General features: G+C 39.3%; 1 protein-coding gene across 1 annotated transcript in view; it reads left to right on the top strand.

Moving 5' to 3' along the window:
* The first annotated feature begins 2459 nt into the window (after positions 1-2459).
* RNF4 (ring finger protein 4) overlaps positions 2460-26263 on the top strand; it is a 59360-nt gene continuing 35556 nt past the window's right edge. Inside the window, exon 1 of the mRNA XM_043970793.1 lies at positions 2460-2611. The gene's annotated coding sequence lies outside the window, so the exon portion shown is untranslated. The remainder of the gene's footprint in view (positions 2612-26263) is intronic.

Here is a 26263-nt window from a genome sequence, read left to right as displayed (position 1 = left end):
AAAGGGAGAAGAGAAGTAGGCCCAAGACAGATCATTGTGCTATGTCCACAATTACCCAGGTGGGACCCAGATGAAGACTCAACAAAGAAGTCTAAGAAGGAATGGTCAGACATGTGTAGGAAGAGACCCAGAAAAAATGAGTGTCACAAACACTTAGAAGAAAATATCCAGGAGTAGAGGATGATCAACAGTGTTGAAGAATGAGTGTTGATTCGGCAATTGAGATCACTGGTAATTTTGGAGAGGTCCATTTCTGTTCAATGATGAAACTGGAAGCCAAACTGAAGAGCATTAAGAGAGTGGGGAGAAAAGAAATTGGAGGCAAATGTTGTAGAGAGCCTTTTCAAAGAGTGTAGCTAAAAAGAAAGAACAAATAAAAGGGAAAAAAGGAAAAGAAAAAAGGTTGGATGGATCAAGTTAAAGGGTTTTGAGGATAGAGGAAACAGGGAAGGTTTTGTAGGCAACAAGGAAGCAGTTGTTAGGGGCATGACAGTGAAACCAACAAGATGGCTTGTGAGTGGAGTATTTTAATAGAATTGAAGTATTTCAATAGAATTGGATAAAAGTGAAAAGTTGATCAGCTTTTAATCTTTCCCCAGAGAGTAACAAGTTTACTGTTTAAAAAGAGAAGAGAGGGGGCAGCTAGGTGGCAAAGTGGATAAAGCACCAGCCCTGGATTCAGGAATACCTGAGTTCAAATCCGACCTCAGACACTTGACACTTACTAGCTGTGTGACCCTGGGCAAGTCCCTTAACCCTCATTGCCCCACAAAAAAAAAGGGGAGGGGGTGGGAAGAGAAATGGGAAATGAGCTTGTTTGAAGAACAAGAGGTTGGTCTCAGGGATGGAGGACAATGAAAATATCAGCCTGACTGAATTATTGAGAAATGTAATATGTTTTTAAAAGGACGTTGGAATTAGAAGAGTATTTTTTAGAATAAGAAGGTACACAGACATTACCTAATCTAATTTACCTCATTCTGTAAAGGAGAGAACTGGGACCCAGAGAGGTAGTTCTACTTGTCCAAGTTTACACTTGTAGTTAGCAGCACAGCTTATGCATTGGATAACTACCAAAAGTGTCTGAGCAATCCAACTGAACAATTTTTGTTGTTCAGTCGTTTATAAGAGCTGCTTATTAGGAAGGTTGAGCAAGACTCAAGTAATATCGTCTTTGTTTTAGATGTTTTGTTAACAAATAATAAAAGAAGGCTTGCTGGGACGGGGATGGAGGAGGGAGTTGGAAATGAATGTGACTTAGAAACAAGATGCCATCAGTTTAAAAAAGACAGGGAATCAGGGTGACAGAAGGGGACAAAAAGATGAACATGATTTGGAACCTAATTGGAGGAAAAGGAGTGAGGGGGCTGGGAGTCAAAGACATTTAACCCAAGAGAATCATAGAACGAAGAACCTCATGACTGAAGTGTACTTTAGAGACCACACACTAGTCTAATACCCCCTCCCCTTTATTTTACATTTTACAGATGGGGGAAACTGAGGTCCAGAAAAGGAAAGTATCTTATCTTGCACAGGCAGTTAGTGGAGTGCTCAGGCTAGAACTCAGCCCCCTACTCCAGTCCAGTACACTTTTCACTACACCACCACCCCTTCCAGCCTGGGAGCCCAACATCATAATCAAATTACCGATTTATATCTTTGGGAGGGACTTCTCTTTGGGAGGTGACCTCGGACTTCACCTCCCATCTAGCAATTCACCAGAAAAGCGGAACCTAACAAGGTAAGCAGGACCTAACCAGGTAACTTGCCAGATCTGCTGATAGCGTGAAAACCTCCCCAACAACTGGGCTCATAGTCCTTGTGACCATCCTCCTCCCTTCCCCATGCCCCAAACTCCTTTCCCTTGCCACTGCACTCCTCTTATACGGGTAGCATCCACCTACGGGATAGCCCCTTGAGGGCAGGGGCTAACTTTTGTAATTATATTCCCAGGATGTAAGGCGCCTGGGGCATTTCATAGTTAGTGCATAATACATGCTTTTTCATTCATTCATTAGAGGATTTGAACCCGAAAAACCACAACTTCCGACAGACACTGCGAAAAGGACCTACCACGAGGAGGAATGGCTCCAGTGGGTAGAAGAAGGGGAGGGTCTAAGCCTGCGCATTGGGGAAGAGCCCTTTGCCCCTTTAGTGGGTACCTGCGATCCTTCCAGCAGAATTTAAGCTCCTTGCAGGCAGGGTCTGTTCCTTTTTTTTTTTTTTTTTTGTCTTTGTATCCCCAGCACTCAGTATATGGCCTTGCACACATTAGGCACTTAATAAGTAAAATTGAAGCGGAATAGAATTCAAGCTGAGATGGGTGGGTCCTTCACCCAATAGGAGCGAGAGACCTTGGGGGCCAATCCCAGAGCGCGTTCGGCGCGCGGGGAGGGGGCAGGGAGAAGGAGAAGGCGGCCTCACAACGGGCAGCGTCCAATGAGCGCGTGCGGGGGGCGGGCTCTAGGGCTCGAGTGGGAGGAGACCTGGAGCTGGAGCTCTAAGTGCTGCTGGGCTGGCGACGGTGGCGGTGGTGTCAGCGGCCCTTCTGTTGATTCTGTGTCTCGGAGACTGGACGCCCTCGCTTTAGCGCAGCGGGTCGTGAAGGGAGGTGAGCTGAGCTGAAGGGAGCGGAGGGGCGACGGGGAGGGGAAGGAAAGGCAGGTGAGGTCCCGGATCGCCGTCGGGCCGGGTCGAGGATGCATTGGTCGGAGGGGGCCGCAGGAGGCCCCGGACCGGGCCTCGCCTCGGGCTGGATCGCCCTAGTGTTGGGCCCGATGGTTGCGCTTCCTCTTTTAGGCCCCCGCCCGCCCCGCCCCCCTCAGCGCTCCGGGCCCTGTCTCAGAGCTGGGGCGTGCGGACCTCGGAGACCACGTAGGCCACCCTCTAAAAGCTGGGAACCGAGACGCAGAAAAAATCAGGCCAGGCCTCCTGCCCCGGGCCTAGGCGAGCCCGGCGGTGTGCTTGGCTCAATCCTTCCGGGACACCCACCCCCACCCGGCGCGGCGCTTGGACTCCGAAGCGCATTTCTGGCCTGCTCTTGTAGGCAAGGGAATGCGTGAGGCCCGCCGAGCCAGGCCGGGCCTGGCGAGGAGGGCGAGGGGTGGGTCCCCAGGAAAGACCCCACCAGTGAACTTGGCCAGTGTTCCTTTCGAGGCCACAAAGCCCTTTAATCACAGTGAGCTTGGTGAGGTTAATTAAGTCCAGAATATTGGTATTTTACAGAGCAGGAAACCGAGAGCCATAGAGATGAAGCGGTATTTGGGGTTAAGCTGGCACTCGGTCCACCCAGGGCTCGGATTCCAGGTCCGGGTCTGTCTCTTTCCTTCACGGCAGTGAGGGGATCTGGCCACGGCCACAGAATCTGGTGTCGCATCCGGGGCCACATCTCACTTTACTCTTCCTAGTATGCTACTTGGTCGTCCTACCCCTGCCCCGAGTCAAGGCCTCGGACTCTTAAGGCCTTAAAAAAATAAATAAATAAAAGAATTGCCCAATTCCTGCCCGTTTTCTTCTTTGCCAAACCTCCTTGCAAGAGAGAGAGCCTCCTCTGGCATTCTAGGATTCCTGACTCCCAGTACAGAGTCCTTCCCTCGGATCCATGTCTGTCCACATAGGTGTGTGGGTGTGGGTGACTTGGTCTGCAAGTGTTTTGAGACATTTCCAAAAATGTATGGTCTATCTTACTTGGGCCAAGCAGACTTATGAAAATAGATGCATGAATCTGTTTCTAGATAGATATATTTATGTAAATATCTAGCTAGAGAGATATCTATATATAGATGTTGAATAAATATAGTTATTAGATCTGCCTATATTGAATATAAATAGATCTATATTGGATACAGATATATTTATCTTGATTATACCTATATTGAATCTCTGGCCTGTGGTTGTTTTTTTTGTTTGGTTTGGTTTGTTTTGTTCATTTTGAGATCTACCTGCGTGTATTTCTGTAAATAGCAGTATATCTTGCTTGGTTCGAGTTGTTTTAGAGGCGTTGCAGGCCTTCTGTGAATTCCTCGTTGTTTGTCTTGGGTTGAATTTATCCAAAGATGTGTCAGTTTGAGTGTTTCTAATCTCTAGAGTCGCTGTGCTGAGGGTTGACCCCCCCCCCCCCATCTGAGGCTGAAGTAATGACCTAAAATATGAATCTGAATGAGAATTGGGGGGGCGGGTAGAAGAGACTGTGATAACAGTGCTAATATTTTAATCTGAATATTAACCTTTTTATTTTTCCAAGGCTATTAACCCACCAAAAATATTTTTTGGAAGGGAAAATTGATTTAATTTATGACAAGCATTCTTAATCTTTTTTGTCATGATCCCCTTTGGCAGTCAAGTGAAGTCTTGTGGACATTTTCTCAGAATGTTTTTTTTTTTAATTGAAGGAAATGCTAAATTTCAGTTAATTTAAGTAAACATGCAGTTTTTCATATCCAAGTATGTATATCGGATCTATTTATATTCAATATAGGTAGATCTAATAACTATATATCCAATGTCTATATATAGCTATCTCTATAGCTATAGATAGCTAGATATCTACATAGATATGTCTGTCTAGATACAGATTCATGCATCTGTTTTCATGAGTCTGCTTAGCCCAAATAAAATAGACCATACATTTTTGGAAATGCATCTCAAAACACTTCCAGACCCCTTGGTGGGAAGGGAGGAAGAGGGGGTGCTGTGTGTGTACAGATTTAATATTTAAGGCAGTTCTCCCCCCCTCCCCCCCTTTTAGTGAGAAGGTAAGTAGAGGACAAAAAAATATAGAGAGAGAAATCGTGTCACTTGGTGGTGTCACAGTAGCTAAAATATATTACATATTTATAAATCTCAAGTTGTAATTGTTCAGTAGTGTCAGACTCTTTTTGACCTGCCACATCAACATGTCCATGGGCTTTTCTTGGCTAAGACACTGGAGTGGTTTGCCATTTCCTTCTCTGGTGGATTCAGGCAAACAGATTTAGTGACTTGCCCAGGATCACACAGCTAGTAAGTGACTGAGGCCACATTTAAACTTAGGTCTTCCTGACTCCAGGTCCAGGCTCCATCCACTGAGCCACCTGGGGTGAAGAGTTTTCTGGGCCTGGGTAGAGAAAGTGCAGAAATGAAACCTGGAGAGGGATAAAGAACATTTTGTGAAACATAAAGTATTATAAAATTGTATAGGTGGCAGAAAGAGAGCCTCAGGGATATTTTCTTTGTGTATCTTGGTGCCTAGCATATGGCATGATTCATAATAGGGCCTTAAGAAATGGTTGTGAATTAATTTAGTACAGCCCTTTTATTCTACAAAAGTACTAAACTAAATTCCAGATTAGGTAAATTATTTGCCCCATAGTATGTAGTGTTTTTGATTGTGTCCTTTCTACCTTATTCTTTCTTGTGTCAAAGATAATTGCAGTTTCATGCCTGGGTGACTGAGAATAAAGTAGTGCCACCAGGGAAAACAGAGAGATATGGGAGTGTAGGGCAGGCCTGAAGCCGAATTTGAGGGGTTTTTTTACATGTTGAATTGGACTCTATAGGAGACCTTCAGGGCATGGTGTCTCATTGGTAGTTGGAGATGAAGGACTGAATCTTCTTTAAAAAGAGGTGGCGGTAGGGGTGGGGATGGGGCTAGGCCTGGAAATATAGTCAGAATAATTGAAGCTTTGAGAGTAAATCAGTTCAATAAAGTAAAGAGCCATGGTGAGAACAAAGGACTAAGGCAAGAAGAAAGCCTTGGGAATAACACAAGGAGTAAGAAAGTCAGCAAAGGAAACAAGGGGAGCAGTCAATTCACTGAAAATGAAAAGGCAGAGTGATAGATATACTGGTGGTTCTCAAAGTGTTTTCCCCTGGGGGTCCTTGAGACCCTTTTAAGAAGTTTACAATATTAAAACTTTTCATAATAATTATAAGACAGTTTACTTTCTAATATGGTAATTATTGATATGTTTTACCTACATTTTAAAAAATCCACTCTTAAGGGGGTCCTCAATTTTTAAGAACATAGAGGGATCCTGAGACGGAAAAGTTTTAAAATGGCTGACTTGTACAATAGAAGTTCCTGCTGATTTGGGAAGGAATACTGCCTGGCTTGGATAATGACCCACACCCATTGAGAGCCATCTTTCTTCAGTGGGATAGAGCTGATTTGTCCTTTGCAAAGAAGAGCCTCTCCAGAGTTAGAAAGGTTCTTGCTGAGTGTGGGTGAAATGAAGGGGGGGAAAGGTATTTCAGATTAATTCCATTTTTATTTAAATGTTTAATCTTTCAGACTTTTTTAAAAAAATGTGTCACAACTCTTAATTCTGGCACATTATAGAGGAGAGATCTGAGAGGCTTCTTGGTATTTTTAAATGGAATTCTGTTTACTGGTCCCTCAGTAGTGTAGTGTCAAGTGCTGGACCCGGAGTCTGGAAGAACTGAGTTCAAATATTCCTTGAGACACCAACTGTATGACCCTGGCCAAATCACTTGCCTCAGTTTCCTCAACTGTAAAATTGGGATAATAGCACCTCCCTTAAAGGGTTGTTGTAGGGATCAAATGGGAGAATATTTGTAAAGCGCTTAGTACAATGCCAGGCACATAGGTGTTACATAAATGTTTATTCCCTTCCCTGTTAGCATGTGTGTGAGTGAGAGTTCTCATTTATTAACTAGGAAGCTTTGTCTTGGACAGCCATTTAATTTTTTTTCTTATTAAAGAATTTTTTCTCAATTACATGTAAAAACAATTTTAAATTTGTTTTTTCTAATTTTTGAATTCCAAATTCCCTCCATCCATGCCCTCACTCAAGTGCTTTGATAGAGATTATACATGTGCAGTCCTCCAGAACATATTTCTTTATTAACCATGTTGTAAAAGAGAACACAGACCAAAAATGAAGTTTAAAAAAGTGTGCTTCGATCTGCATTTAGACTCCCATCAGTTCTTTTCTCAGGAGGTGGATAGCATTTCTCATCATAAGCCTTTTGGTATTGTCTTGTATCATTGTATTGCAGAAAATAGTTAAGTCATTCATAGTTGATCATTGCATACTATTGCTGTTACTATGTACATATGATAATATCTACTGTGTTAATATGCTCTATTAAGTGGTTCTGCTCACTTCCCTTTCACACTCATTATGTCTTCCCAGGTTTTCCTGAAAGCATCCTGCTAGTCATATTTCTTACAGCACAATAGTACAGCCTGTTGAGTCATTCCCCAATTAATCCATGTTCCTTCAGTTTCTAATTCTTTGCTACCACAAAAAGAGCTGCTATAAATATTTTTATACTTATAAGACCTTTTCCTTTTCTTTTGATCTCTTTCGATACAGATGTACTAGTGAAATTGCTGGGGAAAAGGGTAGGGTGGATTGGAGGAGACAGCAGTCAAAAGCAAAACACTTTTGAGGAAGGACAGGGTGAAAGGGAGGAGGGGGAAGGAAGGAAGGAAAGGTGGGTGGATGGATGGATGGGTAGATGGATACACAGGAAGGGAGAAATAGGATGGAGGGAAATAGAAAGTAATTGTAGCTGTGAATATGAATGGGATGAACTCAGCCATAAAATGGAACAGGATAGAGGGTGGATTAAAAACCAGAATCCTACAATATATTGTTTATAAGAAACATACTTGAAGTAGAGACACAGTAAAGTTAAGGGGCTGAAGTAGAATCAGTTATGCTTCAGCTGAAGTTTAAAAGGCAGGGGTAATAAAATACTTTTATTCAAAAAAAAATTTTTTTAAAAGCAGGGGTAGCGATTATGATCTCAACGCAAAAGCAAAAATAGATCTAATTAAAAGAAATAAACAGGGAAACGACATTTTGCTAAAAGGTGCCATGGACAATGAAGTAATATCAATACTAAATATATGCATCAAATGGTATAGCATCCAAATTCTTAAAGAAAAAGTTAAATGACTTACAAGAGGAAATAGACAATTAAAACTATACGAGTTGGGGCAGCTAAGTGATGCAGTGGATAGAGCACCGGCCCTGGATTCAGGAGGACCTGAGTTCAAATCCGGTCTCAGACACTTGACACTTACTAGCTGTGTGACCCTGGGCAAGTCACTTAACCCTCATTTCCCTGCCCCAAAAACCAAAAACAAAAACTGTATGAGTTGGGGGCCTCAACATTCCCCTTACATTATTCTGACAAAAAATAAGAAAGAAGTTAAGGCAATGAATAGAATTTTAGAAAAGTTAGATATGATAAACCTGAAGAAAATTGAATGGGAATAGAAAGGAATATACCTTATTCTCAGTGGTACAAGGCATTGCCATAAAAATTGACCATGCTTTAGGTCATAAACACCTCATAACTAGATACAGAAATATTTAATGCATCCTTTTCAGATCATAATGCAGTGAAAATTACATTCAATAACAGGCCATGGAAACATAGATTAAAAATTAATTAGAGGGGCAGCTAGGTGGCGCAGTGGGTAGAGCACCGGTCCTGGATTCAGGAGGACCTGAGTTCAAATCCTGCCTCAGACACTTGACACTTACTAGCTGTGTGACCCTGGGCAAGTCACTTAACCCTCATTGCCCTGCCAAAAAAATAATTAGAAACTAAGTGATCTAATCCTAAAGGATGAGTAGGTCAAAGAACAAAGTAAGAAAAGCATTGAATTAAAGAAAACTAGGAGCTGGTTTTATGGAGGAAAAAAACAACCTAGTAAATTAGGTAAACCTTTAGTTAATTTGGTTTAAAAAAAAAAGGAAAAAACCAAATTACCAGTATTCAAATGAAAAGGATAAGTTTACCACCAGTGAAGAGGCAATTAAATCGGTTTAAGTTTCGAGAGAAATATAGGATTAAAGTGACTTAAATGACTGAGCAATTTAATTCTTAAGAGAAGGTACTTTTTTCCTTTTTGTGGGGCAGTGAGGGTTAAGTGACTTGCCCAGCTAGAGAAAGTACTTTAAATTAATTTTAACAAACTCCTATTAAGCATTTACTCAGTGTCAAGCACTACTTGGCTGTTTAATTGCCAATTTGAGGGTAGTAGTGTATGGGTTGATCCCACTGTCTTCTCTGACTTTTCCTACTTGGACCCCTACCTTGAATCTCCACCAAAACTATTTTCAGCACCTTTGTACTCTTCTGAAAGGTTACCTACTTCTGGGGAAGACAGAGACAGATTGAGAGATGGACTTGAAACCAGAAGCCATTCACGTGAATTTAGGGTATATTTAAGGAAGAGAAGTCTTAAGGAATGGGGTTGGGTGCATTGTGATCAGAATGGCAGAGGAGTTTGGCTGTAGCATTTTGAATTGACTGACGGGAAAAGTTAAGCTAGAAAGGGACCTTAATTAATAACTTAGAGGGGGCAGCTAGGTGGCACAGTAGATAAAGCACCATCCCTGGATTCAGGAGTACCTGAGTTCAAATCTGGCCTCAGATACTTGACACTAGCCTATGTGACCTTGGGCAAGTCACTTAACCCCCATTGCTCACCAAAAAAACCCCAAACCACCCCAAAAAATCCAGTGATCAATTAATAACTTAGATCACTTTTATGTCATCTGTATTTCTGAGGATAGAAGCAGCATGATAAAGGAAATAAGTCAAAATTTGGGTTCAGGTTACTACATTTCTTAGATATATAACCAAAGACAAATCACATCCCCCCTTCCCCCCTTAAAAGGGGGGATCAGACCTGGTGGTTCTTTCCAGGCCACCTCATTTTAAAAAAGAAAATGTGATATTTTCAGGGTCAGAAGTCTTTAAGGCTTCTGGGTGGGAGGTGTTCAGATTAAGAAGGCCCCATGGGCTGAGAGAAGTTCCAGGATGAGACAGCAGCTGAGATTTGAAATCTGCAATGTCAAGCAAGGCGAGAGCATAGGGTGGGAGGAGCAGAGAATTAAGGCTGCCTGGCACAAGCAAAATCAATGCAGTTAGAAACTGCCCTTGGTGGTGGTAGTTGTGGGGGGGGTTGGAAGAGGAGAGAGGGAATCTTTTTATCAGTTGTCTGATATCCAAAATGTGTGAGGAATTGATACAATATATGAAAATGAGTCATTTTCCTAGAGATAAGTGGTCAAAGGATATGAACTTGTAGTTTTCAGAAGAAAAAATGTAAGCTGGAAACCATATGAAAAGATGTTCCAGGTTACTAATAATAAGAAATCCAAATTACAAAAACTATGAGGTTTCACCTCACTCCTTTTGACAAAGATGACAAAAAGGTATACATGTTGTAAATGATGGAGAGACACTTCAGATGGGTACACTAATGAACTATTGATGGAACTGATAATTCTGAAAAGCAGTTGTGATCCCCTTACTTGATCGTATTTCACAAAACCCACACCATGACCCTTTCCTCCCTCCCCCAGCAGTTCAAAGACATAAAGGTCCAACATAAAAATTTACAGTGGTACTAATAACAAAAACTGTAATTAAAGTGGGCTCCCATCAGTTAGGGAATAACTAAACAAATTGTATATGAATGTAACAATATTACTGTGCCTTAAGAAGTGGCATATGTTAAAAAAAAAGTGGCATATGTGAGCAATTCAGAGAAACTCTGGGTGGATGAAGTATTGCAGCCTGAAGCAAGCAGACCCAGAATAACAATGTACAGAATGAGCACGATCACATAAAGGGGGAAAATTCTGTATTTAAAGATGACTGAGATTTCCTGCCAAGATGGCAGCCTGAATTGGTAGAAGACTGTGCAGCTGCTACCCCATGGCTGCTTCAGCAAAAAATCTGTATTTTGCACCAAGCCGAATAATGATCAAGAAATCCGGTGAGAAATTGTAGAGTAAATGACTTCTTCAACCCCAGCATTGCACAAAAAGTCATCCAGGAGCACACAGGGAATAGAGACGGGATTACCCCTTCTTCCCTGCAGTGACTATTAGTGTGACCATAGATGGGACATGTGTAACTTGTATGGCTCTGTTTCCAGAGATAGCAAGAAGTAGAGGGTTCCCCTGAACCTTGCAGCACTGAGATGCAGGCATCCCAGGCTCATGGACTCTGAGGCTCTTTAACACTTTGTCCTTGAGATTTCATAGAGGACTTCGAGACCTATTGCCCTGAATCAGGAGGTAACCCTGGAAACTGTAGGTCGGTGAAAGAATGTAAGGAGACCAGGGGTGAACCCTATCAGGACCAACTTGTGCAGCAGGGAATAAAACTTGACCCCTAGTGCCCCCAAATTCAGAGGTTAAAGTTGGAGATAGGAAAAAACAACAAACAACCCAGCATCAAAAATTATTGTAAATGTAACTTAAGTAGAAATAAGAGGGGAAATGGATTTTCCACAAGCATTACACGAATACCTAGAAGAAATAAAGCTAGAAGTAAAAAATATAATAAAATCTCTGGGAGAAATAATTAAATGGAGAATAAATTGCTTAAAAGAGAATAGTGGTAAACATCCAAGCAAAAGACCAAATAAGTCAATGTCTCCATGAGACAGGAAGAAATGTTTAAATAAAATCAAAAGTCTGAAAAAAAAAAGTAGAAGAAAATGTGAAATGTATGAAAAACAAATGACCTAGAAAACAGGTTACGGAGAGATAATTTAAGAATCATTGAACTCCCTGAAAACCATGATTTAAAACTCTTGGATTCTATACTTCAAGAAATCACAGACAAAAACTGCCCAGATCTATTAGAACTAGAGGGCACAGTGAAGGTCTAAATTCCATTCCCATCCATAAATCCCTCAATAACCTCTTGAATGAAAAGCTGAAAGGGAAAAAAAAGTCATAGATAATATCTAGAACACCCATGTTGAAAACTGTAAGCATTCAGAAAAGTAGTACAAGTACCAAAGATCCACAGTTAGGATCTTAGCCTGATAGCTTCTACTATAAACAAAAGATCTCAAAATGTAATATTTCTTTTTTTAAATAGTTTTGGTTAAATATTTCCCAGTTACACATGGACAAAATTTTTAACATTTTTTTTAAGTTTGAAAATTTTGAATTCCAAAATCTCTTCCACCCCCCCTCCTTGAGAGAAGACAAGCAATTTGATATCAAGTATACACATGAAGTTATGCAAAATATTTGCATATTTGCCACCTTGCCCCCAAAAGTCCCATCAAAAAAACAAGAAAAATACAATATAGAAAAATATGTTTCAATTTGCATTCAGTTTTTTCTCTCCTTGGAGGTGGATAGCATTTTTTGTAATGGATCCTTTGGAATTGGCTTGGATTAGAGTAGCTAAGTCATTTACAGGTTGATCATCCTTAGAATATTGCTGTTGTGTTTGTACAGTGTTCTGTTTATTCTCACACTGCTTTATGTAAGTTCATATAAGTCTTCCCAGGTTTTTCTAAAACCATCTATCTCCATTTCTCATAGTAAAATAATACTCCATCACGATTATATTACAGCTTGTAGCCATTCTCCAGTTGATGGGCATCCCCTCAGTTTTCAAAAATGTAATTCAAAAGGTGAAAGAAAAGCATTTACAACCAAAAATAACTTGTATAGCTGGGGCTTTAATGGAATAGAGGACTTCTAAGCTTTTGGGGGGGGCAGGAAATGAGGGTTAAGTGACTTGCCCAGGATCAATCACACAACTAGTAAGTGTCAAGTATCTGAGACTGGATTTGAACTCAGGTCCTCCTAAATCCAGGGCCAGTGCCCTATCCACTCTACCACCTACCTTCCCCCATTCCAAGCATTTTTTTATGAAGATTCCAGAACTGAATAGGAATTTTGGAGATACAAACACAAAAACTCCAGAAAAACTTAGAAAAGTAAATTTATTTGAGCAATTGGAAGGAGCTGTAGGATGATGTAGTGCTAACATTCTAATACTTAAGGATGTGAGAGAATATACAAACATCAAAGAAGGGTGGAGAGTGGGCATCAGATAAACTTCATTCTTCTCTTAAACAGATAAGGATGGTTAAATTTAGTTCAACATAGAAATATTTTAAACAGGGAAACTTGAGAATAGGGAGAAGAAGGGTAGAAGAGGAATAATTGTAAGTAAAACAAAGTTCCTGATTCTAAAGTAGAGATTAAAAGAGAGGGACAGAAAAGAGATAGAAAAGTACCAGAATCTAAGGGGGTACCTTAGATCTCTTCTTGGACAACTGGCAATGACTAAACAAATTGTGGTATATAAATATGAAAATGATGAAATGAAATTTTAGAGAAACCTGAGTATAATTTGGCACTGAATGAAGTGAGTAGAACAAGAACAATTTATACAAAGACTACCTTGTAAAGAAAAAAAAACAACTTTGAAAAACTTGAGAAGTCTGATTAATTCAGTGAACAACTGTTTCCATAGGACCTATAATGAAGCTTTACTTGCCTCCTCACCGAGGATGGGCACAAGTTGTCCAGATATGCATTTCTGGACGTGGTTTTTGTGTGGATTAAGACTATGCTTATTGTTATGTCTTCCTCCTTTCTTCCTTCTCCCTCTCCTGTAAATTGAAGAATGACTAAACAAGTTATGGTATATGAATATGATAGAAAACTGTTATGCCATAAGAAATGGTAAAAGCAGGGGTGAGGGTGTGGTGGCTAGAGAAATCTGGGAAGACATGAGTTCAACGTGGAGGCAACTTAGTTGAACCAGAAGAACAATTCATACCAAGACAACAATATGGTAAAGACAAGCAACTTTGAAGGAATTAGGACCTCTAATGAGTGTAATGATCAAGTGATGAAACATGCTGCCTGCCTACCTACTGATAAGAAGGTGACTCAGAGTACAGAATGAAACATATAATTTTTTTGGACATATTTTGCTTGATTATATATGGTTGGAAAAGGGTTTTTTTCTAAATTTTCAAACAAGTGGGGGGCGTGGGGTGAGAGAGAAGACACTTTTTTCTGTTTGAAGAAAATCTTTTTTTAAAAAGCAATAGTGGGGCAGCTAGGTGGCGCAGTGGATAGAGCACCGGCCCTGGATTCAGGAGTTCCTGAGTTCAAATCTGGCCTCAGACACTTGACACTTACTGGCTGTGTGACCCTGGGCAAGTCACTTAACCCCATTGCCCCATAAAAAAAAAAGCGCAATAGTGATGGGGCAGCTAGGTGGCACAGTGGATAGAGCACCAGCCCTGGAGTCAGGAGTACCTGAGTTCAAATCCGGCCTCAGACACTTAACACTTACTAGCTGTGTGACCCTGGGCAAGTCACTTAACCCCAATTGCCTCCCTTTAAAAAAAAAAAAAAGCAATAGTGATGCTTAAAAAAAGAGGGCCATTGAAACATTTTTTGAAAATGTTAAGAGACAATGGAAGGAAGTTTAGAAAGAAGCACAGTGAATGAAGAGAGTTTTGAAAGTGACGGGTAGAATTTATTATGTACTTTGTTTTTAAAATTTGAGCAGAAAGATGTCTGATCTCTGGTCTTGGCTAATGGTGAAATGTACCTAACTTGTATTGACAGTATAGTTGTATGAGGCATGTTGTTGGATGTGAGGGACTGTATTGATAAAAGTTTTGTTGTGTTATAAGGGAGGATTCTATTGGGTAAGTAGGAGACCCTCAGGGCAGTGACAGTAAGGGTTTTGTTGTTCTTGTCGTCGTTGTCGTTGTTTTTTGTGGGGCAGTGGGGGTTAAGTGACTTGCCCAAGGTCACACAGCTAGTAAGTGTTAAGTGTCTGAGGCCAATTTTGAACTGAGGTCCTCCTGAATCCAAGGCCAGTGCTTTATCCGCTGTACCACCTAGCTGCCCCCGACATTAAGTTTTTTAAAAAATGCTGTTTTAAAATCATTTATTTTTTTAAATGATAAAGAAAATATATTTGTTAAAAATATAAAGGAGCAGTAGGTGTAGGAAGAGAAGAATCTTAAGTGATCCCTATTGGGGGGTGGGGCAATGAGGGTTAAGTGACTTGACAGCTGGTAAGTGTCAAGTGTCTGAGGTCAGATTTGAACTCAGGTTCTCCTGAATCCAGGACTGGTGCTTTATCCACTGTGCCACCTAGCTGCCCCCTCAAGTGATCCCTAGATGAAAGGTATTGACATAATATTCTTTACTCATTGGAAGAGATAGATTAGGGGATTACTAGTTGTGTGACCTTGGGCAAGACACTTAACCCTCATTGCCCTGCGGGCTCCCCCCCCCCCCAAGGGAAGAGATAGATTAAAGGGAAAAAGAAGGTGATAGTCTTTTGTTTTTCTGTTTCTCTTTTCATTTTTGCCCTATGAACTTCATGAGTACTTATATCTGTTGTAGCAACTGCCTGGAGGAAGTTGGAGGGGTTTAGAGGTATATAGATTTAGAGGTTTAAGGGACTTGAAATATCTAGTCCAGGGATTTTTAATCTGAATTCTAGAACTCTGTGTGTGTGTGTATGTTCGTTCTGTTATAATTGGATTCCTTTGTAATATTCTGTATTTTATTTTTATGCATTTAAAAATATTCTGTGTCATTTGTAAGCTTCACCTAAAGGTCCTGGAGAGAAACCGTTTAAAATCTCCCCATTTAGCCCTCATCTTTTCATTGTACAGAGGAGAAAACAGACCCAGGGAGGGGGAGTGACTTTTTAATCATAAAAGTATTTTATTATTTCCTAGTTACATGTAGAGATAGTTTTCAACATTTGTTTTTATAAGATTTCTAGTTTCAGATTTTTCTCCCTCCCCCCTCCCCAAGACAGCAAGCAATCCGATATAGGTTATTTTTGTATAATCACATTAAACATATTTTTGCATTAATCATGCTGTAAAAGAAGAATCAGAGCAAAAGAGAAAAACCTAAAAAAAGTAGAAATAGTATGGTTCAATCTGCATCTAGATTCCAGTTCTTTTTTTCTGGATTTGGAGAGCATTTTCCATCATGAATCCTTTGGAACTATCTTGGACCGCTGTGTTGCTGAGAAGAGTCAAGTTTATCACAATGTTGTTGATATTGTGTACAGTGTTCTCCTGGTTCTACTCATCTCACTCAGCATCAGTTTATGTAAGTCCTTCCAGGTTTCTCTGAAATTCACCTGCTCATCTTTTCTTACAGCACAATAGTATTCCATTACATTCATATACCACAGGGCATCCCCATAATTTCCAATTCCTTGCCACTACAAAAAGAGCAGCTTTTGCATGCATAGTTTTATAGCATTTTGGACATAGCTCCAAATTGCTCTCTAGAATGGTTGGATCAGTTCATAACTCCACCAACAATGCATTAGTGTTCCAATTTTTCCACAGCTTTTCCAACATTTATTATTTTCCTTTTTTGTCATATTAGCCAATCTGATAGGTATCCGGTGGTACCTCAGAGTTGTTTTAATTTGCATTTCTCTAATCAATAGTGATTTAGAGCATTTTTTCATATGGCAATAGCTTTGATTTCTTCATCTGAAAAACTGCCTGTTCATATCCTTTGACCATGTCTCAATTGGGGAATGACTTGGATTCTTATAAATTTGATTTAGTTCCCTATATATTTTAGAAATGAGGCCTTTATCAGAAATACTGACCATAAAAATTGTTTCCCAGCTTTCTTCCTCCATTCTAATTTTGGATGCATTGCTTCTGTTTGTACAAAAACTTTAATGTAATCAAAATCATCCATTTTGCATTTCATAATATTCTCTATCTCTTATTTGGTCATAAACTGTTCTCCTTTCTATAAATCTGAGAGGTAGACTATTCCTTCCTCTCCTAATTTACCTATGATATCACCGTATATGTCTAAATCATGATTTTTTTTTTTTAGTGAGGCAATTGGGGTTAAGTGACTTGCCCAGGGTCACACAGTAAGTGTTAAGTGTCTGAGGCTGGATTTGAACTCAGGTACTCCTGACTCCAGGGCTGGTGCTCTATCCACTGCGCTACCTAGCTGCCCCAATATGTCTAAATCATGTACCCATTTTGACTTTATTTTGGTATACAATGTAAGATGTTGGCCTATGCCTATTTTCTGCCATACTATCTTCCAGTTTTCCCAGCAGTTTTTGTCAAATACTGAGTTCCTATTCCAGAAGCTGGAGTCTTTGGGTTTATCAAACAGTAGATTACTATAGTCATTTACTACTGTGTCTCCTGTGCCTAACCTAGTCCATTGATCCACCATTCTATTTCTTAGCCAGTACCAAATGGAGAAGTGACTTTAAAATTTTTTTTTTTAAATAAAAATTTTTTGTGTGTGTGAGACAATTGGGGTTAAGTGACTTGCCCAGGCTCACACAGCTAGTAAGTGTAAAGTGTCTGAGGCCGGATTTGAACTCAGGTCCTCCTGAATCCAGGGCCAGCGCTCTATCCACTGTGCCACCTGCTGCCCGAGAAGTGACTTTTTAATGTTAAACAGGTAATAAGTAAAACTGGAATTTGAACACATGCTCTCTTTAGAATGAAACTACATTGAGCAGAACAAGAATTGAGTCTTGAACATCTAGAATACAGCAAGGACACTTTGAAGATGGAAATGAGAAACCATAAGTGGGGGGAGGGGGAACCTATTTCCCAGTTTGTGTAGGGGTCCCATTTGCTAATGAAACTATTTTCTAGCATTTTTCCTGTCTTATACCACCTCATCTCTTCCATCCCATCCATTATTTAGCATGGGATCCCCAGCCATGAGAAGTTTACTCTGAGGATGGCCAGGAGACAATGATATCAGCCAGTAGGAAGCTATAATACTACTAATATTTTACAGGTTATTGTCTGATTCATCTCAAAAAGCATGGATCTTTTAAGTCCTCCAGTACCCATAACCTCTGAGAGGTAATGTGGTGTGTAGGGAAAATACTGGTCTAGGAATCAGGAAAATAGAATTCTAGTCCTTACTCATGTATGACCTTAGGTAAGTCAGTCACTTTCATTCTCTCTGAGCTTTAGTTTCCTCATATGTAACCAAAAAACTCAATGAATGATTTGTAAAAGACATCAATTTTTACACACCCGATGTGGGAATTTGTTTTGTTTGTCTATATGTATTTGTCACGTGGGCTTTTTTTTTCTTCCCAAAGGAGGAGAGAGGTAGAAAGAAGATATAAATACTTGTTAATAGAAAAAAAAATCTTTAAGCATAAAAAGATTGGCTTTGGGAGTGACTCTTCAGGTCATTTCCAAAGTTCTAAAATTCTTTAATTCTGAGTCCTTATTCTCAAAGATCTTAAACTGCACCCTCTACTTGATTTTTAAAAAACAGGATAAAAGGAAAAGGTGGCATAATTCATTCTTAGAAAGATTTAACAAAGAACTTGGGGCAGAGAAGGAAAGGCTTGATTTTATGGCTTTAGAATGGTCTGGTGAGGCTTGTCATTGTGCCATTGTGTTTGACCACCATCATTCATTCAAATTTCAAGAGAAAGCTTTTAGTCTTGTTAACATTGAAGCATATCATGATAAAAAAAAAATTGTAGGAGAGAGAATTAGTTGGATTTATACTTGTGAAAAATCTTTGATAATTTTGTGGGAAATTGATTTTGGTCCACATCTCCCACTGGATGGACGGATGGACGGATGGACAGATATATACACACATAACAGGGAACTGCAAATGGACTTAAAGATTTTAACAAAAAACTTTTAAGGTTGGAAGAAAATAGAAAAATGTATTTATCTTAGTTATTTACTTTAAAGAATATGACTTTAAAAAAATACATTACTGATACTTTCCTTCCTCTCCTTCCCAGAGAGCCATCCCATATAACCGCCCCCCCATTTTTTTTTTTAAAGAAAAAAGGAAAAGAGGAAGAGGAATAAAAAATCAGTAAAACCAAGTAATAATTTTTTAAAATCTCAAGTTATGGGCAGCTAGGTGGTGCAGTGGATAGAACACGGCCCTGGAGTCAGGAGGACCTGAGTTCAAATCCAGCCTCAGACACTTGACACTTACTAGTTGTGTGACCCTGGGCAAGTCACTTAACCCTCATTGCCCTGCAAAGAAAACAAAACAAAACAAAACATCTCAAGTTATAATGCAATATTCCCCACTCATTGTGAGGGCCAAAATCTGATATACAGAGCATTATTTGGGTGACTTGCCTTAATATTGGGGTCCTGGAAATATGAAGGACTCTTTTAGGTTTAATCTTCCCTTTGAGCTTTCCTTTTTATATATTCCTCCCAGGCCAATAAGAAAAGGAGCCTCTGAGCTTTAGTTCATAAAGGATCAGGTTTTATTACTTGGGAATTAATTAAACCACAAAGGTGAAACCAATTAAGGAAATGAGGAAGTAGAAATACAGATAAATAGTCTTAACTCTAAGCTTAGCCTATGCAATCCCAGAGGAATTTAGGGTTAAACTCACCAACCCCGGTCAGTCTACAGTCACTTGTTAGAAACATCGTTGCCTGAAACAGAGCAAAACATGTACTTCTGCCAGGTCCAGGACGCCACCAGAATGATCCGCCAGGCTACAAAATCGAGAACTCTTAAACACGCCCCGCCTCCCAGAAGTTGCCTCCCTTCCTGAGTTCCATTTTTCCTCCCCCAAAAGGGGAAGTCCTTCTCAGTAGCATACATAATCTCAGGGTGGGCCAGGTGTGGCCTCTCCCAAATGATTCAGCTAAAACTTTCGATATTAATCTTTACCACAAATAATTTTTAGCACACTCATGAACCTCACATCTCTAAAAGGTTTAAAGAGACATCTTCTCATATCTCTTGTTCTGGGGTGATGCTTATTAGTTAGTATACAACACTAACTTTCTCTTGCCACAGCCATGGCCCTATCTGCTTGCCCAGTATAGTTCAGTACCTTAAGCACTTTGCTACCTCTGGTTTTTGCTTGTGTCATTCTCTACTTGAACTGCCAGCCATGCTATTACTAACTTTTAAAATCCTTCAAAACTCAGTTCAAGTGCCCATCCTATTTTCTTCATATGACATTGTGTTAACATTTTATAGTGTTATGTCTCTTATAAGAAAATCATAAACATAATACATCACAATGATAGTAAGAACAACAGAAATCTTACGATTATATCAATATATGTAGGAAAAACTTTGGACAGATCAAAACCATTTCTGCTAAAACAACAAAAGTACATTAGAAAAGAGGAATAAATGGATCTTTCCTTAATGTGGTAAAAATAATATATATCTCAAACCAAGAGTCGCCATTATGTGTAATGAGAGTAAGTAAACTAGAAGCCTTCAGCTTTCTGTAGTTAAATCAGAAATAAAGCAAAATGTCCATTATCACCACTCTTATTTGATATAGTGACAGAAATACTGGCTATATAGCAAGAGGACAAGAATCAAGCATAAGCAAAATGAAAACAGTTCTTCCTTTTTGTAGGTGGCCTAATGCTTAACTTACGTCAGAGAAGTAGAATATTAAAAAAGTCAGCAAAACGTATAAAATACCTAAGTGTCTTATCTGCCATAACACACAAAGGACTTATAGGACTAAAACTAAAAGAAATCTGGAAATAAAAGATATAATAATTGGAGGAATCATGGGTAGAATAAGCCAACATAATAATGATGATGACATTACCTAAATTAATTTACTTATTTAACACCATAGCAGTCAAACAAAGAATTACTGTACAGAGCTAGAAAGAAAACAAAATTCATCTGAAGTAAGCAAAGATCTTGGGTAGTAATAGGAAAAAAGTGGTATGATCAGGGGCATAACAATACCAAATCGTAAACTATACTACGAAGCAGTAATCATAAAAATAATTTGGTACTCATTTCTTGATTTAATTTTTTTTTTTTTTTAGTGAGGCAATTTGGGTTAAGTGACTTGCCCAGGGTCACACAGCTAGTAAGTAAGTGTTAAGTGTCTGAGGCCAGATTTGAACTCAGGTACTCCTGACTCCAGGGCCAGTGCTCTATCCACTGCACCATCTAACTGCCCCAGGTACTCATTTCTTAAAAATAAATTTATCAGATGAAGAGATTAGGTACATAGCATCTTGAAGGAAAATTAACCCAGTAACTTAGTGTTCAAGAAACCCAAAGACCCTAGTACTTGGATAAAAACTTATTGAACAACAATGCCTTAAAGCATATACTAAGTTAAATTTTACATGTATATGTGATATATAGAAAAGATGAAATAGGTAAGAGCAATGAAATTTCCTTTCAGATCTCTGGATAAAGGTATAGCTCATGACCAAACAGAGAATAGAGTATATCATAGAAGATAAAATGGACAATTTAAATTACACGAAATTTTTTTTTTAGTTAACTACAAATTTTATTTATTTATTTATTTATTTATTTATTTATTTATTTATTTATTTATTTTTGCGGGGCAATGGGGGTTAAGTGACTTGCCCAGGGTCACACAGCTAGCAAGTGTCAAGTGTCTGAGGCTGGATTTGAACTCAGGTACTCCTGAATCCAAGGCCGATGCTTTATCCACTGCGCCACCTAGCTGCCCCTATTTATTTTTTTTATGTATAAGGTATTTTATTTTTTCCGTTACAGGTAAAGATAGTTCTCAACTTTTGTTTATACAAGCTTTACAATTTCAGATTTTTCTCCCTCCCTCCCCCCTCCCCTAGACAGCAGGTAATCTGATATAGGTTATATCTATATATCTATATACATATACATATATATCTATATATATACACACACATATATATATACACATAATAGCATTAATCCTATTTCTGCATTAATCCTGTTACAAGAGAAAAAATCAGAGCAGTGATGCAAAACCTCAAAATAGAAAAAAAAAACAACAGCACCCAAAACAAAAGAAATAGTATGGTTCAATCAGCATCTATACTCCACAGTTTTTTTTTTTTTCTTGGATTTGGAGATCCTCTTCTATCATGAGTTCCCTGGAACTCTTCTGTACCATTGCATTGGTAAGAAGACTATAGTCCATCACAGTAGGTCAACACTCAATGTTGATGATACTGTGTACAATGTTCTTCTGGTTCTGCTTATCTCACTCATCATCAGCTCACGCAAGACCCTCCAGGTTTCTCTGAACTCCTCCTGCTCATCATTTCTTACAGCACAATAGTATTCCATTGTATTCATATACCACAACTTGTCCAACCATTCCCCAATTGATGGGCACCCCCTCAACTTCCAATTCCTTGCTACCATGTAAAGAGCAGGTATAAATATTTTTGTACATGTGGGTCCCTTTCCCCCTTCCATGATTTCTTTGGGAAAAAGACCTAAAAGTGGAATTGCTGGGTCAAAGGGTATGCACAGCTTTATCGCCCTTTGGGCATAATTCCAAATTGCTCTCCAGAATGGTTGGATCAGTTCACAGCTCCACCAAAAATGCATTAGTGTTCCAATTTTCCCACAGCTTCTCCAACATTTATTATCTTCCTTTTTTGTCATTTTAGCCAATCTGATCGGTGTCAGGTGGTACCTCAGAGTTGTTTTAATTTGCATCTCTCTAATCTTTAGAGATTTAGAGCATTTTTTCATATGGGAATAGATAGTTTTGGTTTCTTCATCAGAAAACTGCCTGTTCATATCCTTTGACCATTTCTCAATTGGGGAATGACTTGGATTCTTATAAATTTGATTTAATTCCCTATATATTTTAGAGATGAGGCTTTTATCAGAAGCACTGGCCTCAAAAATTGTTTCCCAGCTTTCTGTCTCCCTTCCAATTTTGGATGCATTGCTTCTGTTTGTACAAAAATTTTTTAATTTAATATAATCAAAATCATCCATTTTGCATTTTATAATATACTCTATCTCTTGTTTGGTCAAAAACTGTTTTCCTTTCCAAAGATCTGATAGGTACACTATTCCTTTCTCTCCTAATTTACCTATGGTATCACCTCTTATGTCTAAATCAAATTACATGAAATTTAAAAGTTTTTACAGAAACAAAAGCAAGGTAGCTAAATTTAGAAGGGAAATCATTAACTAAGAAGAAATACCACATCATTTCTCAGATAAAGGTCTAATTTTCAAGATATTTAAGGAATTTATTCAAATTCATAAGAATTGGAACCATTCCCCAATTGGATAAATGGTCCTGGATATGAACAGAAAAGAACCAAGCTAGCAACAATCATAAAAAAAATGCTTCAAATCACTAATAAATAGGGAAATGTAAATTGAAGTAATTCTTATGTTCTGCCTAATACCCATCAGATTGCTAAAGATGAGAAGTCAGAAATGACAGATATTAGTGGAGCTGAGGGAAAACAGGCATATTAATTTGCTGTTGGGATAGCTATGAATTGGTCCAGCCATTCAAGAAATAAATATGGAACCATGCCTAAAAGGTCACCAAACTGGTGTATGCCTTTTGACCCAGTACTACTATTACTATTACTAGGTCTATTCTCCAGATATCAAATAAAGAGGAAAAGGAAACATCTCTACAAAAATATTTGTAGCAGCTCTTTATGTAGTAGGAAAGAAGTGAGGAGGTGCTTCTTAGTTAGGGGAACGGCTAAATGAAAGAAGGTATATTCATGTAATAGGATCCTATCATGTTCTAAGAAGTGATAAAAGAGATAGTTTTAGAGAAACCTGGGAAGACTTGTGTAGTAGTGTGGAGTGAAGGGAGCAGAATCTGAAGAATAAGGTTTATAAAGACAAACAACTTTGAAAAATTAAAGAACTATGAGCACTGTAATAACTAAATACAATTCCAGAAGACTAATGTTGAAACCATGCTGCTCAACTCTTGTTTGGTTCCTCTTTTTGTTTTCAATGGAGGGCAAGGTTGGAGGGGGAGAATTATTTTCATTAATTTAAAAAATATTAAAACAAAACCAGGAGGTTAGACTAATGCAGCTTTTTACAGCCCCTCTATCATCTTAGGGTGAATAAAATAATACTATTATGAGTTAACATGGGGTTTTTGTTAATCTTTGAAATGAGTTGTATGATGGGTTACTAGGCTGAGATTCTGATGGGTCAGCTGTAAAAAGAACATTGAATTTGGGATCTGCATTTGAATCCAAACTTATTTTTTTCCTCATAGGTTAAAATTAAGTTGAATGTGATTTCTTTGATACTATCCAATTTTAGATCCTATGATTAATGATTGAAACAAATCTTTCATGAGAAAGTGGCTCAGCAAGTTGTTTCCTCCAGTGATACACTCTCTGAATTGTCATTTACATTAGGAAATTATAAGAAACACTATACTCTTTAAAGCCTAACTTCTTAAACTGAAGGTTATGACCCCATATGAGCTCTCATAATTGTATGTGGGGGTCATGAAAAATTTGACAACAGTAAAAAGTTATGTATACCTATTTTATAAATTTCTCAAGTGAGAAGGGATCTCAAGTGGAAAAAGTTTAGGAAGCTCTGCTTTAAAGCAGTGCAACCAGTTAGCGATTGTTTTTGCAGTGGGATATAATTGTATGATTCTATAATATAGACTGGCACAGATCACTGAGACATTTGCTCATGTTAAGATATGAAGATAAAAATACTCCTTTCTTCCCATCTGCCCACTTTCAATGAAAGTGTGAACATAACTTTAGCTTTAAAAAAAAGTTGGCAGAATGGCTGAACAAACTGAAGTATGTTAATGTAATGGAATATTATTGGGCTGTGAGACATGATCAAAGGGACAGATTCATAGAAACCTAGGGAGACTTGTCTGAATATATATACTGAATGAAATGAGCAGAACTAGGGAAACAGTTTTACAAATACCACCTTACAAAGGAAAAAGGAGCTTTTAAAAAGATTAAGAATTATAATCAATACAATCATGACTCAGACTAGCGAATCATGTTTCCCATCACTTCACTAGATACGTACTTTTCACTAGATACATACTAGAAACATACTTTTTTCTGACATGGACAGTGTAATTGTTTTGCATTACTAGAGCTTTTTTTTTCCTTAAGAGAAAAAATTGAAGGCAGAGTCAAGATGGAAGAGAACAAGGTAGGGACTTGCCGGAACTCTCCCAAATTCCCTCTGAACAACTTTAAATAATACCTCAAAACAAATCCTGGATTGGCAAAACCCACAAAAGAAAAGGGTGAAACAATTCTCTAGCCCAAGATAACTTAGAGGGTCAGCAGTTGTAAGGGCCAAATTTAGTATGGGGAGAGTTAATTGGGCGGCTTGCCCTAATATTGGGGTAAGAAAGGAGATTAATAGCCTCTTTAAAAAAACAACAAAACAGGTTTTATTAATGGGAACAAATTTTAAAACACAAGTGAGGTTAATAGAGCTAGGGACAATGAGAAAGGGAATGGGGAAGGACAAAATACTACCCACTTCCCAGATGATTAGAATCTAAATCTCTGGGGCAAAAAGACCCCAGGCACTCTAAACCTGCCTAGCCTCGCCTTGACAACACAAACTCACCACCACCCAGAATCCATAGTTCTAAGGAGAATCAGCTGCACAGCGTTTCCCAGGCCTGGTCCGAAGGTCCACCACACCAACATCCCTCGTCCTCTCTTGTGTGCACAAGAGTGAGTTCTCTCCTTCCCAGCTTCCTCTCGAAAACCTCCGTGAAACTCGAAAACAGGGCCGTCCACACACCCAGCCCCAAGCTAATTGGCTGGCAACTTTGACAGAACTAACAGGTGGCTCTACAGCTGCAAGCAGGCCAGCTTCCGGACGCTAAAGCCACCTGGCCGCCCCCATTATAATTTGGCCAGGCCCATGTAGGCGTGCAGGTGTCCGGCATGAGGTCAGCATGCACCAGTGTGCGCCGGGGTTTCTAATTTTAGCCAAAGATGGGGTCATAGAAACCCCAAATCACAATTAATTCCTTACACAGTAAAGCTCTGTTGCACAAAGGTGAGTTGAGCTGCATCCTAGCAAACCTAGCTGCAGGCCTTGGGGGTGACTAATTTGGTGGCAGTAGTGGCAACAGGAGCTTCCCAACCTCTCTCAGATGGTATGGGAGTATGACAACTAGTCAGAAGGAGATCAGAGGGGTCCCTTTTCAGACACTGGGTGCAGGACTCTGTAGCATTGCCCATACATGAATCTGGGTTGCAGTCCTGAGTCACAGTCCCAGGGCGAGGAGGAGCGCTAGCACAAAAGAGCTTACAGCTGCATGGGAACAAGGACCTTGGCCACAGTTCCAGGGCAGAAAAGAGTCCTATCCAGAGCATAGGCTAGGAGAGTAGTAAACATATCTCTTCTTTTTTTTTTTTTTTTTTTTTAGTGAGGCAATTGGGGTTAAGTGACTTGCCCAGGGTCACACAGCTAGTAAGTGTTAAGTGTCTGAGGCCAGATTTGAACTCAGGTTCTCCTGACTCCAGGGCCGGTGCTCTATCCACTGTGCCACCTAGCTGCCCCCATATCTCTTCTTAGAGCATACCACCTTGAAAGAACTAAAAACTTGTAGATAACCACCCACGGAGCCCCCAACTAGCTCCAAAACAGTTGCTCAAAAATACTTGAAGGGGGCGGCTAGGTGGTGCAGTGGATTAAGCACCGGC

The sequence above is a fragment of the Dromiciops gliroides genome, chromosome 6 (assembly GCF_019393635.1).
Source record: "Dromiciops gliroides isolate mDroGli1 chromosome 6, mDroGli1.pri, whole genome shotgun sequence".
Lineage (NCBI taxonomy): Eukaryota > Metazoa > Chordata > Mammalia > Microbiotheria > Microbiotheriidae > Dromiciops > Dromiciops gliroides.
Note: the sequence above shows the minus strand (reverse complement) of the source record. Positions and strands in the feature narration are given on the sequence as shown.